Source organism: Gobius niger (assembly GCF_951799975.1).
Source record: "Gobius niger genome assembly, chromosome: 10".
NCBI classification, from domain to species: domain Eukaryota; kingdom Metazoa; phylum Chordata; class Actinopteri; order Gobiiformes; family Gobiidae; genus Gobius; species Gobius niger.
In genome coordinates, this window is record NC_136861.1 from 16,337,028 (window position 1) to 16,353,775 (window position 16,748).

Genomic DNA, 16,748 nt, shown 5'->3' on the forward strand with positions numbered 1-16,748 from the left:
ACATTTTTGGAAAGCTTGCCAGCGAGTGGGCAACATTTCACCTCAAACATGTTTGTTGAGCACGTTTGAAGTACAACACTGTGTGACACGCGCAGACAGTGCTGAGGAGAACAGCTTCGAAGAGTGGGAGGTGTCATGTGAGACATAGGTCCAACTTTGAACCTGCAAACCTCAACTAGATTTTATATATTCATTGATTTACTTTTTTATCTACAGCTGGTGTTTTTACAATCTGTTAACTATGGGCATTTAAATGATGATTTTGATTAAATCATGAGGGAAGACACATACAATTTCACCTGTAAACAAAAAGCATACTCTTCACAATGACATGTATAATTATTTCACAATTATTTCCCCATAGATTTATTTGGGAGATTGTAGTTTCAATAGCCATTTTCTGAAAATGCATTTTTCATCTCCACTTTAGTAGCACTAATTCCAACAACCTGATTGAGTTTTGAATTCCCAACAAAAAACAGCACATTTTAAAACCAAAAGAGATATAGAAAATCTCTTTGCAAAAAGTCTTTGTAACTAATATATCAACAAAAAACAACAACAAACATTTAAACCTGGCTCAATCCATTTTTCCGATTTTGTTGCTGAAAATATCGGAAACATTGGGCATTTTAAGGTATAAAACGGCTTATTTTTTATATGAAAACACAAAATGACAAAAAAACAAACAAACGTGCAATACATTTTTTTCTCATATTTATGCCAGTAATCTACAGAAAAAGTTTCAAATTGCTATATCTGAATTTAAAAAGTTTTCCTATTCACCTATGCCTTGTCTAAAAGCAGTACTAAGTAACTTGTTTTCCTTAGTATTTTTTTGAAAAAAAATACTGTTCCACCACATTTAAATGATCCTCTACCAGTTAAAGACTTGAAAATTATGCTGACTCTCATTTGAGTTGACAATTTAGAAAATCTTAAAAATTTGCATAACAATTTGGAACGCAGTGTATTTACTCTCACGGACAATTAATGAGTTAAAAAAAACGTAACATGCTATGACACCTGTAGTGTCGCTTATGGCCTCTAGGGGCATGAGTTACTTAGTACTGCTTTAATTGTGTGGCTCTGCTCCATTATTTTGGAGGCAGAGCTAAGGCATATTTGAGTTTACAATTGAGACATATTTTAACATTCCCTTTCTAACTTATGTAAATTCATATGGTGCCATTTAATGCATTCCCATTTCAGCGGTGTATGACATTATACATGCCACTGATTTACATATTAATCAAATGATTATCTGCCGACTCAGCCACATTCAACATTATACTTTCATTGAACCCAAGGAACCCAAAGAGGAAGCCTTGTGGTGGTCTGCAGCTGAAGTGGTTAACAGTTAACATTTCCCCCAATAAAATGTGGACACAGCACTTCAGTGTGGCCTAAGGGTTGGGCTGCAGTGCACATACAGAGACAGAGGACTAGAATACACCATAGCATTTTTTTTTTACAAGGGTCTGAAAAGGATTTTTCTCATGTTGACCTTTGAGAATCTTATGTGTGTCATATGATAGTTCATCATCAGTGGAAATAAATGTCAATCCATCTATCGCTACGTCTCATTAGAAGGCTGATGGTGAATGCACAGGACCGTCTGACTTTTTTTTTTTTACATCGGGGTGAAAGCAGGGGAAAAACACAAACAACTTATCTCACAATTATAAAAAAAATAATAATAAATGTGACATGGTGAGTCAGTGGGTCACAGGGTTTATGTGCAAACCAAGCTCAACATGTACAGCTGATTCCTGACACTTTGCACTATCTACACATAATAACACAATATTGACACTTATCGATAATGGCGACCAAAAGCATTTCTTGACAAATTAAAACCTCAAGACAGAATATTCACAAATAAACACGTATCATTGTTCAACTATTCTTTTGTGCTAAACTTTTTTCCGAGGACCAATATTTTACAATTCAAAAATAAACATGACCCAATTTCTGCATATAATCTCTGCTCAGTGGGAATACATCCATGTTCATATTTCTTTGTCGCCAGCATCATTAGTCTGAAGCACTTTTTTATGAAGAACACATGACTTGTGTGGCTCACTATTTAAAGCATACGGTAAACAGTGATATTTATACAATAAATAAGGTGAAATCAGCGTATTTATTTATTTATACGTATTGCAGGTGTTTTATTGTTTTATTATATTTTTTACTATGAATGGGCTCGCCTGTGCTTCTTTGCCCTGAGAGTGACATCGCCGGCTCATTGTCTTGCAGATGATCATGAGATAACTAAGAATCATGGCGTTCAAATAGGTGAAACCTCTTTCAAATGCTTTATTTTGATAATCGTCTGTCTATCAGAATTGTTGGTGTCTGTATTACCCTACGGGGACAATAAAAGTAGCACGCCTTAACCATAATATTAATAATTAATCTGGAATTTTTAAGCAGTATGGCTTCAAAGAAGAACAAAACAACTTGTTTACCTTAATAAATCCTTTCCGTAGTCCCTCTGGGGGTAGTACAAGTGTTAATGGGATGATTGGGGGGGTCTTTCATCTCCCCCTGGTGTCTCTGGCCAGAAAACCACAATTGCAACTTCACTGCCACCGTGTCGGAGGTGCAATACACACTAATGGAATTATGAAGAAGAAGCTAACAGGCTAACAGGCAGAGCTAACTGTGGGCTAGCACCACTTTAGCAGTATTTACAGCTAAGTGTGAGTGAAAAAAATATCTCCATTGTGTAATTTATGGCACAATGTACAATATCCCTCTCTCCCTTTGTCTTTTCTGTCAGTGTAGTATTTACTTTAATGGACAATCAATGAGTAAAAAAAAATGCAACATGCAACAACACGTGTCCTCTAGTGGCATGAGTTACTTAGTTCTTTATTTGTTTGGAGCCTTTCTAAGCACTCATTGCCTCATATTAAGGAAACATATTGTGTTATTCAACTAAAAACTTGCATTATGAGGTTGCAGTGACCTTGATGTAAAACAATAGAATATAAAACACAGTTAAAAGGTGGGTGCATAAACTAAATCTGAGCTTATAACTGCAATCAATGCGATGAGTGCCTGGTTGAATATAATAACCTCCTAAAAACATTCACAAAGCGGTTTTATGTCCAAGTTCGGGGGATTTCTGTGTGCAATTTAGCCCCATGCGGGGGCCCAACGTGATCATTAGCCCAGCTCACTTATGTGGCAAAACATAGCCACACAAGACGGCTGTAACAGCCCCAGCAGGACGCCAAATCTGCAGAGCACATTCGAAAGGGGCAAAAATAAAATTACATACTTCAAGACAGACATCAATCCACAGAGGGCCCATATATTTGACATAACAACAGACATGTGACTACAACAAGACAAAACGATATGCGCTCTGGTTTCCTCTGTTTGTTCCCTCAAGCTGTAGTCTCAATTCAACAATCTTTTCTTTTGAAGTTTTATTTCACATGGATTCAAGAACTCTCAATGACCATAAACTTGTGATTGGAGAAGCATGCAGTGAAATGTTTACAAACAAATGACAAGTACTAGCGCAGGAACATCGAGTCCTTTATGAAGTATCTCAGGGATGTGTGTAGCCTTTGTTGTAGTTTAATAAGCACAACATTCCACTTACTTACTTACTGTAGCCTGACTGTGGAGCAGACCTGTTGTTGATGTTTGCTATTTTTCATCACATTGTGCTGCTCATTGTTGACATCCCTTCTGAATGACTCCATCTCAGCCCAGCATCACATAAGGCTTGTTTTTTGTCACTCATTAACATGCACTATGCACTTATCAATATGCATTGGTAAAAATGTCTCATACAAGCCGTATGGCATTCTTGGCTCGTTGTTTGATTCTCATAGGACTATTCCCTCCTGTGGAAGAGTAGCATGACTTGAATGGTCAATACCACAACAAGGTGTTGAGAGTTCATGTCTCCAGGTCCCACTGGACTTTTGGACTCTCTTTACAACGCTATAGGACTCATTAATATCTCCAACAGTTTGCCCATGTGCTTGTCTATTTCTGCAGTGCAGCATCTTCCTGCCAGGATGTCAATCCCATATCTCCTGCTCAGACTGAGGCCTCTCTCCTGCTGCAGACTCAGCCCTGTCTCCTGCTGCTGCAGACTGTGGATATGTCCCAGTGGATAACCCTGTGTTTATCCCTGAACCTGCAGAGACTCTCTGTGTGAAGCTGCATTCTGGTGGAGTGAGCCGAGCTTGAAGCCAAAGAGGGAGTGATGAAGGAGAGAGACTTGTTTTGTTACCGCACTCAGTGCAATGATGCAATTTATAATTAAAATGCAAATGGAGCGACAGGGAGTCTCTCTCACCTTGTTTTCACTTCACTCCCACTCTCTCAGGGGAGGCCCGTCTCTCCCCGGGATCTATGTTTTCAAGCCAGGAAATCAATTTTCATATGAAATACCAAAATCAATGTGAGATTTAGACAAATGAAGCTCGTGCAAAACTGAGAGAAAACTTAAGATGCACAGAAAGACACATCCCACCTGAGGCTATAAAACATTTTCTTTGCTCTGTGGTGTGTGAGGGTTTTTTAAACACTTACGGCTCTAAACTGAAGAGTAAAAGCAATTATTTGCAGCAAAAAGCAAACAGAGGCTTGTCTGGCACATCCTCCATTGGCCTGCCTGTGTTGACTACAGCTTATCACAATAGGTGGCTCAAACATCCTGAAGCTTCCATTTCAACTAATAATACAGACAGTGCTTTGGAATAAATCATTTGGGGGGAATTTCATTTGAAAAGTGAAAAGTGTTCATAACTGGAAGACGGCGCAGAATGAGAATCAGGCCTTTTCAGCTCGTGTCCTTCAGTGCGACTTTGCCATGTAACACACAGTGAGCTCAATTATGTGCATCCAGCGGACTTTTAAAGCCTCTCTGTGGCACAGTGCAGTTTATCAGCACAGGCCTGGTCCACGAGGAGAGCCAGCACAAATCTCAATCTTTAGTGCGTCTAATTTGCTCTGATCTGGAAAGGATTTGGGCACATAAAAGCATCATCAGGAGCATCCCACCTCCGTAAATCTACAAAAATCGCTCAAAATCAGTTATTGATGATGTGGAATAGTGGAAAACAAACAAACTAAAGTAAAAGCTCCACCAGATGCATCCCACATTGGCAGCTCTTTGTGAACTGCGAAACACATCTTCTATCTGCAACTTTTTCACGCAGTGATCATGCCGCATAGACCTAATTCCTGAACTTTCTTATCGTATAATCATTTAAGTTGTTGCGGTGTGATTGGCAAGACAACTCAATATGTGTCTGTCTATTATTACACTGTTGACATTTGAATGCATTTGTTTTAATCAGGGCACCGGGTTTGATAACTAAATGAGAGAACATTTCTTACAAACCGCAGTTCGTCTGGTGGCATTTCACAAAGAGACAAAACTCCAGCGGAAATCTATGGAACTGTGTGTTGTGGCTTTGTTACAATTACAAGCAGAAAGGTTAGGGCCGAGCTGTGTCGCGTTTTCCCCCCATTTTAATTATGGTCTGGCAGCAGAATGAGCCTCAGGTAAAAGCACTTTCTTTGTCCCTAGATAACAACAGGATACACTTTTTAAATGGATACGATTTCATTACAAAAACAGACATGTTGTGTAGAAGTCTGTGATTCTTAACGTGTCAGGTGCAAAGTCCCCCAATGGCGTTTTTAGCATGTTTTTAGCTGTTCATGAGATAATTGCTAGTAGTGTAAAGGGGGGCACAGTCAGCAAGTACAATTCAATTTGACTTGCAAATTATCAGAAGTGTGGACTTGTTGTTGTATCACTAATTTGACAACTTTAGACTTGACTTGAAAAAAATAGACACAGACTTGGAACTCAACTCGGACTTGAAGACCAATAACTCAGGGCTTGACTTAGGTCCTGTAACTTGAGAAGATTTGATGCTTCTCAACCAAATTTGAATATAGACAATTTCTCCCGCAGAGACATGTGACCTGCTTGATCGATCAAACTATGTTACAAACAAATGTTCAAAAAAATATACAAAAAGACTGGAAATTGTAAGCACAGGACTTGACTTTGACTTGGAACTTACCCCCGGCTCACATTTACTATGGTCCGGTTCGGTTTTGATCCAGTCCGGTTTTTCCCCAAACTGTCACTCCGGCTGACGCTGTTGCCAGCTCCGACACCAGACCTGCATCAGACACAGAAACGCCACTCGCGAGATCAGAAGTTCACGTGGGTTTTCGCTCTGGGTGCGAGTTCACGTGAAAAGTAGCTCCATATACAGTATAGCAGGGGTCTCCAACAGGCGACCTGCGGGCTAAATCCGGCCCGCGAGATGATTCTATCTGGCCCCTGACTTGTAGAGCACAAATTCCTGAGTTAGTGAAAAAAGAATGTAAGTCTCTAGCCTATCCCTGTGTGGAGTTATGATTTAAAGAAATAACCAGAATGCTCACTCCAGCCACTAGGGGACAGCTTAAAGAAAGAAAGAAAGGAAATAATTCCACATGTGTCTAGCAGAGGGCACTGACATAATAAGAGATCAGTATATAAACAACACATTATGATCCTGTGGTACATGGACAGTCTGTCCCTGGGCAGCTGTGGCTACAATAGTAGCTTACCACCACCAAGTGCTGAGTGAATTAACACTTTGTGACACTTGTTAAGTACAAAACATGTGTAGCTTGCAGTCCTGTCAGGCTCATTATTAATCATTTATTGAACAAAGTTTCCTCAATAGTGTTTTCCCAATCAAAACGCATTTTACTGGAGCTTTTGTTTATGGCCCCCAGCGAAATTTACTTGGAGACCCCTGCAGTACAGGAAGTTTTTGCAAACAAAAGCCGTATTTGCCGGTACAACGACCCTCTCCAGTGATGTGGAGGCTTTGCGACACACTTTTGACCCCGTGTCACCGTTAATGGAGTAATGTTTACATTTCCAACGCTACGCTAGTGTACAGGTGATGAACGAGACTGAATCAGCTGTGAGCAGACAGGTTTTATTTTGAAATACACCGACTGTTTCCTCACGAGACCCGACTTCCTGTTCGTGTCTTTGGCTCGTGTTTTGATTTTAATTACTTACCATACCGGACTCATGGAGGATCACTCAACTCATCAAGGATTCATGTCCAATAAAGCTCTTCTATGTAATTGCCTCTTCGTTTCTGTGAGTCACCAAACTATGTCAAATAGGGAGATTACCCTAAATAAGCTTAATGAACCACTGAAATAGTTGCATTGTCCACCAAACTTTATTGTCGAACACAATACAAAACTGTAACATCTCTAAGAGCATTAGGAAATAGTTTTAGACATACCCCCCCCCAGTTTTTCCTTGCCATTTCCTGCCTTCTCTCCACAATTACAATGATGAACAGCGCCGGCAGCAGTACAAGCCAGTGGATTTGTGAGATGTCATCTGAAACAGGGGTAGGCTTAGACTCCGTTAGTGAATCATATCTATAAATAAGTCTCTAATTTTCTCAAAAGCAGACTTCAAATAAAACACCCCATTTACAATTAGCCACAATACTCAAGTGTGGCATTTACTTAACAGTTTTTTTCTTTAGTTTCTTTGATCCATCTCCACTTTACCGAGGGGACGGTATGTGGAGATGGATCAAAGGTAACGACGAAAGAAAGGGTGACTGTTAATACCTTTGATATGATACATTTTACTTAAACTGTTAATGGGACAAATTGAGCACATAATTGGAAGTCATTGCCTTAGCGTTTAACTTTAAAAGGCCTTTTATGTGAAAATGATGTCTGGAATATCATCACAACATTCTGCCTTCTCGTCCTAAAAATGAACAATAATACAAATGACAGCAACAATCATATTGCACTTTACAAGCTTCTCAAGTCATTGGCCATTTGCCATTTAAAAAACACATTCCATACAGACATGAAAGTGCATTGTTGAGAGTAATCACAGCTTGTGGAAAGAAACTGTTCAAATGGCCAACAGTAGAATGTTTGATCGAGCGACATCTTTTCCCTGAGGGACACGTATCAAAAACGGCCCTAGCAGGGCGGCCTGAGGCATCATTAGCCATTTGTAAAGCCTGATTTAAGAGTTTTGCCTTTTTATGTGGCCTCCAGGACCGGCACAATGCAGCCATTGGTCCGCTTTGTTCAAAGTCTTCTTTTCATTCAGAAGACAAAGTGAGATTACCAAACCACACAATAATAGAACTGGTTAGCACACTCTCAAATGGGGATAAGTGTGTTATCTGATGTTCGGGAGCAGGACCACCCCCATATACGTCCTTTCCGGTCTCCATATCTCTCCCACCCTTATTTCACTACTTTCATTCTTCTATGTTTTAGGTCAGTGAGGATGGAAGCCCGAGAGCTCGTCGTTCCAAAACGGCAACAAAACATCATTGTCCTCCATCGTCATCTTGCTGGTTAAATAAAGTTTATTTCACTTTGAGGTTGTAATCCTTGTGAGCGAATTAAGTAAGGGATAATGCTCGACGAGGTGTCCATTATCAGAAATAACTGGACGACACGGAGGCGTGAACCGTGGAGGTTGCTTCCATGGAGTCCATGGTTCCATGGTCCCGCGAACTGAAACTTCTCATTGGGGCCTGTTTGCTTACTTTTTTAAGTCCCAGGGCAGGAGTTATCTCACGTTTTAAGTTGTTTTACCTGAAGCTAGTTACAGCTCAATTGTTTATCGTTATATAGATAAACGGCATCTCGTCATAGGGGGCGTGGCCTTGCCGAGTGGGAAAATAGAATCTTTGGGAAACACAATTTTTCGCCATTTTCTGGTGGAATATGAACTTATTTATCACATACAAATAAAGTCCATGTCCAGTGTAAATCGGGTCCAAATGGATATTTTCTCACAGCAGCTTGTTCTGTGGAAGTGAAAAAACGGCAGTCATCGCAACCGCTAGCTAGCATTAGCATTAGCATGCTGCTAACATGTAGCATCACGTTAGCATTCTCCGTTTTTTTTTATGTATTTATGGGCAGTTGAACCACTTTGCAGGGCTAGGTGTACATTATCACTTTTTAACCAACACCCTCCAGCCAATCAGAATCGAGTATTCACCCAGACCATGCTACAAGTAATAGTAAAAGTGTAGAATGTTAGTGTTTTGTTCTCAATCTTTGCGTCAGAATAAGAAACGCTACACATGTATTCTTTATTCAATCACTACACACTCGATTGTTCGAAGCTGCTATAGTCGGCTAAACTACCCTGATGGAAGTGAAGTTGCCAATCGGCGTCATCGGCTGCTCCGACCATCATCATTCCCTCACTCACTAAGCAAGGATGTGAAATGTCTTGCCAACAGATACAACAGCAGTCTGATTCTTTTGGAGACAATGAAAACAAAAAACTGTGCCTCCGCATGGATCTGAATCTGTCCGGAGTAACCTTCAAAGTCATGCACGGATAACACTTTACAAGCTATCATTTTAAGAAGATTTTCCTTTAACTCCCTTGGCAGTATTTATAACCTCATGGTCTCAGACAATGTCCCCCCAGCGCAGGGCCGCACGCTGCAGAGAAGCCAATTAAGATCAACTGTTCACTTAACTTGTCACGCTGCGCTCAAATACAGGATCAAGGCCAATACAACTCAATGTGGGGTCATCCTCTGGCACACTTCCTCACAGGAGTTTCTGCACCTCAGGGATTCAGTATTCTCATTCTCACTGCTGTCATTTCTAATCCAGCTCTGCCCATGTAGAACAGCAGGAGCCGTGAGGGCGTGCAGCGGGTAAAGGAAGTACTGGATGTGTCAACAGTTTTATCTAAAAGGAGCTATTGACGCAAACCTGAAACCAAACAAATGAAGCAATCAGGTAATTAAACCATTCATATTATTATTATCTCATGTGTGAAATGTGAAATGACTAGGAAACTGTACTCAAGTACTGTGTGCCATTAGGATAAAGATGTTTAACCTCTTAACCCCCACCTTAACCAAGTGCATGTCTTCCGGCCTGTAGACCAGTGTATCGCCTCATTTGAAAGACCTACAAAACTTATCTAAACGGATCATTTTCCTCCTGTTGTTGCTTTTTTGACCTTTTTTTCCCAATTGCTTTTTTTTGTCACTTTTTCACCACTTTTTTGTCACTTTTTCGTAAAATTTTTGTCGCTTTTTCACTAATTTTTTGTCACATTTTTGTCACTTTTACGTCACATTGTCGCTTTTTCACCAATTTCTTTTGTCATTTTTTCACCAATTTTTTTGGCAACATTTTTGTCACTTTTTCATAACTTTTTTGTCACATTTTTGTCACTTTTTCATACATTTTTTGTCGCTTTTTCACCACATTTTTTTGTCATTTTTTCGCCCCCAAATTTTTGTCGCTTTTCACCACTTTTTTGTTACTTTTCATCGCTTTTGTGCCACGTTTTTGTCGCTTTTTGTTGCATTTCATCTTCGTTTTAAAGAACTTTTTTTGAGCTCTTATCTAAAACAACAGTATATTTCACATCACACTGTTTTGTCACTGTCTTTCTCCTGCTGACGCTCTTCAATCTGCACTTCCTGGATTGTAATTGCGTCATAGAGGGAACAAAAACCTGTCCTTGTCATGTTTAAGCCCATAATCCAGGGTTCATAAACAACCGGATCCAGACCCAAAGGCCGACCCGCCTGGACCCAAACCTTAGGTTGTTGTTTGGCACAGACAGCACGATAGAGTGGATCTCAACCTGCTTCATGTATTGTATTTTTGCTTAAAATGGACCTCAAATTAATGACATGTGGTCTGTCTTAAAATCAAGTTATCTGCTTTAAAAAAATATGCATGCAGGTAATTAGCGTTCATTAAGTGCTGATTTTCCGTCATTTTCAGGTAACAAAACAACCAAAAAACAACACATTTAAAGCAGAGGTAGGCATGTACTTATTAGAACTTTTGTTATTGTGAGAATGAGCAGGTCTGAACAACAGTCACCTGCCTGCTTAATTGCATTCTGTCTAGTCAGTCGAGAAACATATGATAAACAACTCTGCATTCATTCATTTAAGTACTTTTTCTTCAAAATAGCCTGTCCATGGAAAGTAGTTGAAAGAAGTATTTTGTAACATACCCTTAAAAGTTTTTGCTTTCTTTATATAAAGTTGCTCACCACAATGTAGTATAACTCCTTCCTTCTGAATATCCCACCCACCAGCTGTCCAAACCAAGCACTGTTCCTGGGTCAAGACCTCTGCCTTTCTGATTAAAGTTACCAAGGCATTAAAAGTCCAAATGACACACGCACAACCAACTTCAAAGTCAAGACATAATGAACTAATGTGAAACGCTGCCACTTGTAAGATGCAATTAGGCAAGTTTCCATCAGCCTGGCCGTGGGGAATAAATTGGCTGCCGAAATGCCCGGTACACAAAACCTCAAAAAGTGCTGCTAAACTCTTGCTATTGAAGTTAAATTTCGCCTTTGATGTCGATCGATAATTCGCGTACTGCTCAGTACACCTGCATGTACACGGCAACATCAAATAAACAAGCCGTGCGGTTCAGATGACCCAAAGATCACGGCTAAATTGACATCAAAACGGAAAGTTTAGTGAGACAGGTTTAACTTTCGAGAGTCAAGTTACACTTTTCCAGCCCACGGCATTTGGTTTAGACATAATTAAAGTTAATGCAAGTTTGGCCACATCCTGTTCCCTTGACATCTGAGGATGATTTAAAGCTTCCCAATAAGCAGCCATAAAGTGAAGAAAAATCAAAAGGCAGTTTTCATTTACCTAAAATAAAATGGGACGATCAATTAAAACGCATTAGTATTCTCTTCTTTTGCTCAAAATGTTCTTTTTTTTGATTGATCTAAGTTTTGAGACGTTTCTAGATGTAACCGAAATACCTGAACATGAACAAGGTCTTGTAAAGTAAAGGGCCTATCTTGCGAGACTTGAGTTGCTGCTGGTCACGGAGATGTCTCTGAAGCGTCCCCTGGAGATAAGGCAAGTTTCCAGGTAGTCTTAGTGAAAACGAACAGGTCTGATTGCAGCTGGGACTTTTTCAAGTCTCCGACAGGTCTCGGAGACATTTCAGGGACGTCACAGAAACATCTCACAGGTTGAGGACAACATATGGTGTTTGCAAAGTTGCCACAGCTGCTTCAGACCACGTACCGTATTTTCCAGACCATATGTCGCTCCAGAGTACGAGACCCAGCAGCCAAAAAATGCGTAATGAAGAAGAAAAAGCATAGGTAAGTCACTCTGTTGTACACTAAATCACCAAATCCATTGAAATCTTCATCCTCGGTGTCACTGCTGAACAATCGCCTGCACCGTTGACAAGCCTCTCCCAGCAGCACGTTTTTCAAGCTCTCCTTTGCAAACTCGTTCCTCTAAAAAAGCGCTATATAAGTTGAGTCCATTTACCATTTCACTGCGAGGCTTGTAAAAATTCTACAAAATATGACCCTATAACCTTCATAAACCTGAACAGTGTGGTTATATTCACCATCTCATAAATAATGTTACAAATCATTTAGAGAGTGCAGCTGTCATTAGCCCGTCAACATTAGCAGCATTAGCATCACAAAGCGAATCCATTTTATAACCGTGGAAGCTCAACTTCTGTGCAGGACGGGCAGTACTTACAAAAGAAAAGTTAAAATGTTGTAGTGTGTTTTTTTTTATTTACTGCTCTCACAGCGTGCCGCCATGTTGTTTCCCTCAACTCGCAGTTTGTGAGGATCATCCGACTTTCCCAGTGTGGAAATCGTTCCAGTGTTTCCCAACACTTAAATCAGAGGTGAGAGAAGCTTTCAGTTTGGTATACGGGGTTAATAAAAAGGAAACTTCTCATTTTATTAGAATGACAGGCTACAAACAATTGCTGGACATTATTTGCCAAGGAGGACGATTCTAGACAGAAAATTGTGCACTCCAGATAATGTGCATCAGATTCATTTTTTTTAATTGGGAAAGAAACAACCAACGCCAGCAAAAATCATAACCTTGAATATGCACAGGCAGTGAAAATATGGGGATTACTGTTGGCCTGTGTGTGGTGCCCCTCAATTACAATACAACTACCAAAAAGTGTTCATTAAGCTTACAGTGTCTCTCTTATGAGGTTGAAGGAAGATAAAACTATAAAAGCACTAACAATATATATAACACCCACACAATCGATCATTCTCGATTCTCTTACGCCTTTAATTCCATGTAAAACCTCTCATCTATAATAATCCTTTTCAGTAACACACTCTCAGTCTGGTAACCCTCCTGAAAGACCTGTCTCAGCAGCTCTCTACAGACAGGAGCAGAGCACTGCTTTCGCTGTTGCTCTTTTCAGATGCGGTAAAGCAGCGAAAAGGTAGCTCGCTAATAAGTTCAGCACTATCCATCGCTTGCACCCGGTACGACAAGGGTTACTCCTGTGCGCGCCCCCACGTCACTCTCCTCCCCAATTACCGCATTCATTCATATTCCAGCTGAATTTAAGTGTTCGCTATTAAATTCATAAAACATGGACCGCCTTATAAAAGTAATTGATCTTATCACCTCATATACAGTGTTACCTACAGATGAAAGGCGGTATGCGGCGAGCAGAGGGAAAGATTAAAAATTCTGAGAGGAGGAAGACGTCAAAGTCCTGATATTAAACATGCAAATGCTGGTAGAAACTGTAGGGCTGCACAATGTATCATGAAATTCGTACATCAGCAATTAGAAAGATTTATTGACATACATTTTTGACCACGACATCGATATATGGATTATAGTTTGTATGTATGGATGGGTAGGTTAGCGTTAGGGATGTCTTCCCCCGGAGCTTGGACACTGATGGTGGTATGGGAGACCAGCGAAGGATGAAGCAGGGTGAAGCCGTGGATAGAAGAGGCGGTGAAGGGGTGGAGGTAGGTCACAGCACAGCTTGGAAGCGGATGAGCCATGAACGCTAGAGGCTTAAAGGAACAGGCCACCGTTTTTACATACTGAAATATGTTCTTACCTGAGCATAGACGAGTTGATACGTACCTATCTTGTCTTCGAGCGTGCCCTCAGTCACGCAAAACGACCAAAGATGTTGTTAGCATTTGGCCTCTCCCAGTATTTTCCTATAGCCCCAAACGGTGTGAAGTTAGAAGTGACCAAGCTCTCAGTACGTAAAAACGGTGGCCTGTTCCTTTAAACGCCGGACAGCAGGTGATGATTGGCTGTGACGAAGGTGTGGCTCTGCACTGATAGGCCGAGGTGGAGGTGTGACTCTCGCAGACACGATCCTTGGCTGGAGACATGTGACGCTGAAATTAGTCTTTCCGGCTGAATTTAGTCTTTCCGGCTGAATTTAAGTCTAGACTTGATTAGGTGATGTATTCATGAGCCCAAATATACTGCAAATGACCTGTTCATCATTTGACAGAGTTTTACACATTTTATTCAAACACAGCCTCAAGCAAAAACAGTTATAGTCGTGATTTCCCTAATATAGTTCCATTTTACCCTTGTTTTGATCCTAATTTATTATTAATAATTTATTTATAATTTATTTTAACCTTGTTTTGACACTAAAACGAATTGCCCAGAAGCTTTGTTTAAATTTGATGGCACATTAAAAGGGTTTAGCAGTAATATTGTTATTGCAATATATATTCTCATATTCTTCCAAGTACGAAGTAGCAAGTTGCAGAACTTCTCAAAATCACAGTCATGCTATATTTGTACGGAGCTAAATTCCCAATAGAAACAACAAGGCACTATGTTTTGGTGGGAGTCTTGGTGACATTATTTTTATACATATAATGAAAATGTTTCGTGGAGATAACAGTGGGTGGTCTGTTTTCCTAGAAGACCTTAAATGTCACTCAACAACAAGTTATGAATGAATTATATCAGTAAGACACAAAATGATTGTCAAGCAGCACATATTTGACTTGTGACTTGATGCACATGCTTTCCTGGGACAAAAAATAAAGAAATAAAAAATGACAAGCCAAAAAAAAAAACACAATCTGCGTCTATGTTTTTATTGTGAGGTGACATTTCCGACGCTTACTCCTCAAATGATTTAGTCGAGATAGTTGTGGGCGTAAATGCCACTCACTATCACCAGTAAACTGCCTGTTTAAAAAAGGAGAAAACACCATGTGCTGTAGCTCTAAAATTCACCTTATCAGTAATTATCAAATCATAATCCAAAAGTGGCATTCGGAGTCGACTCAAGGTGTCAGCGAAGATGAGCTAAGTTCTCCTAATTCATGTTAAGGTTACTCGTCTCTCCCTCAGCGTAGTGCTCGGTACTTTTAGGGGGTCATCAGATGTCGCCGCGGTTTAGTCTCAGCCTCAAATGTCAGTCTGATAAAGCAGAAGCCCGCGGTGACATTTGAGATCTCAACAGCGAATCTCAGACCACAACCAACCGTTCAGCTGCACATTGTGGTGCAATTCATCTCTGCTATCTCTCAGAGCACTCCTGTCACTATCAGACTCTCAACTCAAAGGAGCTCTAAAAAAACGAGTTAATGTTTAAATGTTTTTTGCACTTTCTGATTCTGAGAAAACCTTAATCGGTAACACTTTACATGAGTTCATGCATGGTTTTCGTGATACATTCATGCATTACTAAATCATAACTTCTCAGGAACAAACATGATTACTTGGTGGTTCATGGATGACTTCATCCCTGAATTAAACGTCTAACGAGGATCATACATGAACATTATAACTCATATGGTGGAAATCTACTTGCAAATTATGGACAAGAACACAAAGTATAATTTTAGGACAAAAATGTATGGCAATCATGAACTTATCATTTGCTACTCCTTAATACATCATGATTTCATTATGATTATGTGGTGTCTTTTTGTGTTTTCATTACAGTACAAGTATTACCAAAATAAAAGTCATTTATACTTCATGAATATGAATAAATCATTAGTTCATTACTTCATTTTGCTTGTGTCCCCTCAAATAAAGTGGTGCATTACTCTAAACTCTAACCTAGTTACTTTGCCAGTAGATTTCTGCCATATGAGTCGTGATGTTCATGAATGATCCTCATGATCATGATTGGTTGATCATTTTGTTGTCATTGCCATTTTAGTGAATTCATGGTATTCTTATGTGATCCTCATGATCATGATGAATTATTAAGATTTCATGTACATCCATTACAGTAGTTAGATGCTTAATTCAGGGATGAAGTCATCCATGAACCAACATGTAATCATGTTTGTTCCTGAGAAGTCATGATTTAGTCAAATCATGCATGAACACATGTACCGTTATTATGTACATGTATGTATCATGTACCCCATTATTAATTTGGGCTCAACAAATGTCTCACATAATTCCATAAGTAAACCATTACAACATGGAACATTTCGTGAAAAAATATCATCAATTATTAGCTTTTTCACTGTATATATTTATAGTCAGGATCAAAACTAAAATAAATCTGAAAATGTGCACATTTTGAAGTTACCATATGTAAATATCAGTCAGATGGAAGGCCTCTGTGGTAGTGCAATATGATAAAATGTGTCAAATAAATTTGGAGATATATTGTGTACAGTCCATGTATTAGCAAAAACAAAATCAAAGTAAAAATCAGTAAATCTGCTGTGTCACTATAAATCAGCTGTATGTCAAATAAGGACTGTTCCCAGACCAATAAACAATTGAAAACATCACTGTTAAATCTTTTGATTACCCTTATGCGGGATACACAATGGATATACTTTGATGAAGAAAAAAAATTCCAATTATCTAGGCCTGGGATAGGCATCGGAAAGGATTCTC

General features: G+C 39.6%; 1 protein-coding gene across 1 annotated transcript in view; it reads right to left on the reverse strand.

Annotated features, from left to right (window-relative positions):
• The window catches only part of ndufa4a (NDUFA4 mitochondrial complex associated a), a 318,693-nt gene that overhangs the window by 179,043 nt on the left and 122,902 nt on the right, over positions 1 to 16,748 (reverse strand). The gene's annotated exons all lie outside the window — the stretch shown is intronic.